Source organism: Mastomys coucha, unplaced genomic scaffold (assembly GCF_008632895.1).
Source record: "Mastomys coucha isolate ucsf_1 unplaced genomic scaffold, UCSF_Mcou_1 pScaffold15, whole genome shotgun sequence".
NCBI classification, from domain to species: domain Eukaryota; kingdom Metazoa; phylum Chordata; class Mammalia; order Rodentia; family Muridae; genus Mastomys; species Mastomys coucha.
The window spans coordinates 82,842,161-82,845,942 of NW_022196897.1; the positions used below are offsets into that span (position 1 = coordinate 82,842,161).

General features: G+C 35.5%; 1 protein-coding gene and 1 pseudogene across 3 annotated transcripts in view; both read left to right on the forward strand.

Annotated features, from left to right (window-relative positions):
- Window positions 1-3,782, forward strand: part of Lrrc4c (leucine rich repeat containing 4C) — a 1,245,152-nt gene that overhangs the window by 682,933 nt on the left and 558,437 nt on the right. The gene's annotated exons all lie outside the window — the stretch shown is intronic.
- The window catches only part of LOC116091741, a 1,765-nt pseudogene continuing 1,112 nt past the window's right edge, over window positions 3,130-3,782 (forward strand).

Consider the following 3,782-nt stretch of genomic DNA (forward strand, 5'->3'; position numbering starts at 1 on the left):
TTTCCCCACATAGCTAGCACATGCAAGCCTTAACTCTACACTAATTGAATAAATGTAAAACTAATTGGATGCCTCTATCAAATAATAAAAAGTCATTAATTTAAATATAATTCTATTAATTTAAATATAAATTACCCTTAATTTAATAAAATAACCACATTAGAAATATAATTTTCTTCTTTGCTTCTTGATTTTCATACCACTTCTAGTTTTCTCTTCTTACGTTTATCTATATCTTGCAAACAATAATTTTATATGTTCAGGATAGTGAAATGAAAAGAATAAAATCATAACATCCATTAGAACATGCAAACAAGTGCTTGTGATACTTATAAAATAAGCAAAATGCATCATCTACACTATATGATAACACTCACAACTCTGCAGTCACATAAATACAGACTCCCAGTGGTCCAGGACAAACAATAATAAAATTTGTTTTCCCAGTGTTCCTAAGACAGACTGTTCTTTATTGCATATTTTTCATGCTGCTAAACATTAACATCTATTGAGAAAAAATTTTAAGTAAAGTAGTGCATCTTTGGGTCTCATTTGAGCTTTTCTTTCACACGGTGTGTCACATTAATGCTACCCTACAGGGAAATAATCAAAGAACTTTAATGTAATACTGTGCTTCAGAAAGGAAACATGACAGCAGTACATTACTGCAAATTGAATTTAATGAGCTTCTTAGCACTAGGAAAGTGACTCTTTGAAACTGAAGCTATTCAATCGAGAGCATTTTGATTATAATTAAATCATTTTACATTTACCACAGGGACAAGTTTAATCTTAATTAGACACTTTTATGGGAAGGTGAAGCCACATGATTTATATTTTCTTGATCACATAGTGAGAGATCCATAATGTAAAGAATAAAAAACAATATGATTGTCCTTTTAAAAGAAAATGGATGTACACATTCTCATGGTGGCCTCCTAGGAAGAGCTTGGCAAGACAATACCAGTGATTGCACCATTCATACGTGCATATACATCAGTGAATGGATAAATAACACCTGTACTCATCTTATTTTCCATCCTGTGATTATTTTAAAATATGGAAATCACATAAAATGTCATTACATTGAGTGACACAGTACTTACTAAAAACCATCAGTACAAAGATATTGTTTCAGTGGAAAGTGCTTTATAATTGGAGTCTCAAGACGATTCACACACTAATTATGGCATTTGAAGCTTTTCCATTTTGTGTAAATAATTTAATCTCTTGGGATGGTATTTCATTGCCTTTTTTGGTAAGAATAATACACCATGCTCTCCATGGAATTGTATCAGTTTATGTGAGATGTGATTATAAAGTTACATTATAAACTTTAGAAGGATATTTTTGCATATTAATTAAAATACTGTAATCATGACGTTTCTGGAATGTCTGCTACACAGAACTAAACAGACCTTAATTTGCTCAGTACACGTGTATATGAAAGTGCATATCACAGGCCAAGGCAATCCTGTAATTGATGTATTCCTAATGTCCAAATCCTGTCTCACCCTTAAGCAAAATGGAATGGTAATGGAGTAGGAATCTCCACTGGTTTCTTGAGGATTAGTATTTGCTGTTAAACAAAAGTTGTAAGATTTGTTTCCTAGTTTATCTTCATTCATCCATGACTTTCATTCAGCCATTTCTAAGGAATTGAAACATTCAGAAGTGATCCCCCTCTTAACTCCATTCAGGAATATCTGTTAAGCTCACAGATTCTAGAGTTCCATCAGGAAAAGTTCTACTGTATTCTGAATTTTAAGGCCCCTTAACAAATGTTCTGCTTTTCAAAGAAGCTGTCATTAAAAGAAATAAAATGTCATTCATAATAAAGTAACAAGAATTCTCTCTCTGTGTATTTTTATGACTGATTCTTCTTTTGGTACCTTGGTAAGATAATTCCTATAATAATTGTAGATATATCATCAATACTATCCAGATTAGAATATTTGGATTCTTTATACAATTTTCAATCTAACCTATCAATATTCTTAGAGGTATACTTGCATGTATTTATGTCTGTGCTTCTTGTATCACTGGACACTACTGCATAATTATTTTAATATGAAGTCAGTTACATGTTCAGTTTTGATCTGTAATGGAATGGCATTGAAAACAAAATGTTTGAATGAGTTGGGTGTAAAACCCCATCTTTTCATTAGCATGAGCTCCTGTTTTCTTTGACATTATATTGAAACATTTTAAACATGTTGAACTTTGAGCCTTTTAAAAATGTATTTAAATCATAGTAAGAAATAAAATGATGGGTTTTTGCATTTCTCATTGACAACATTCAGCCTGCCAAATAGTTGGAAATTTATTTAGTTAAAAAAATTGGTCTAAATGTGGAGGTGATGAGGATCAGGAAGGGACCTTTGAAAACCTGCCTTCGATAACTTCTTAACTACTTTCCTCTTAACCACTCACCTTATTCCCTGTTCCCTTTCATCTTGCCACTGACCTCTTTTTTTCACCTCTTTTTCATCTTTCAATTTATCCTTAAAAATAAAGTCTACAGAAAATATATTAATCAAGGAGAATGGATTCTCCCTTAAAGCCTCCAAAAAAGAAACACAGTTCTTGAGAACACTCTTACCCTGGTCTTGCAAGAACCGTTTAATGTACTGCCCTCCTAAATGTATGATTTTGTTAGTTTACTAAAGAAACTACATGGTTTGAGGTTCACTCAGGTGGATGAGTTTCTATAAAGACTTGAGATTCCTGCCTTTCTGAAGCTTCCCTCCTGGCAAAAATTTTATGACTATCACAGGGAGATGAGCACTGTGGAAAAAAAGGAAAAGTAATTATATGAGGCTGAATACAACATTGGGATAGACTGAGTTCATGGAAACAAATGAATAAATTCCCTTTCATAGGATACATCATGAAGACATCCCTGATCACCCAGAGGATGAGTTCATTTCGGCTTCTGTGCCTGCATTAGATAATCTATGATGTGTTCATATACAGAAAATGAAAGCACTTTTTCTTTTGTATTCTATAACTAGAAGACAATGTTTGAATCGTTAACATTTAAAAAGAAGAATGCCTAGGTCAGAAAGTAAAGTAAATAAAAGCTAAAACTAGAGAGCGTGGGCTCCTCGGACACTGCTGGCCACCGGTATGTTCAAGGAACCAGAATGAGTCTAGGCGGCTCCAACCATTGTGGGCTTAGGGACTGCACCAACAGGTTCCATCTATGGCTGCCTTGCCTGTCAAGGGACATAAGCACTGACATTTCTTGACTACATTACAGGCTCTGAAAGTGGCTTAGCTCTCCCAGCAATCCCCACAGCCTACCAGGTAGTGACTGAGAAAAAGGAGGAGCAGGAGGAGGAGAGAGAGGAGGAGAGGAGGTAGTAAGGAGGAAAAGGCACATCCAAAGGCCATCACTTGCAAGCATTTCAAAGGAAGAAGGGGAGAAAAGAAAAAGGGAAATGTCAAAAAATAGACCCCATCTCTCACTGACACTGAGGGCAAAGAAAGAAGAAAGAAACTGCCACAGACAAACTCCTCTTGGTGGGATCTCCGCTGAAGAAGAAAAAACAAGGCTGGGCAGTGATGGTGCATGGCTTTAATCCCAGCACTTGGGAGGCAGAGGCAGGCAGATAGCTGAGTTCAAGGCCAGTCTGGTCTACAGAGTGAGTTTACAACAGCCAGGGCTACACAGAGAAACCCTGTCTCGAAAGACAAAAGCAAAGAAGAAGAAGAAAGAAGAAGAAGAAAAGAGGAAGAAGCAGAAGGAGAGGAGGAGAAGGAGAAGAAGGAGAAGGAGA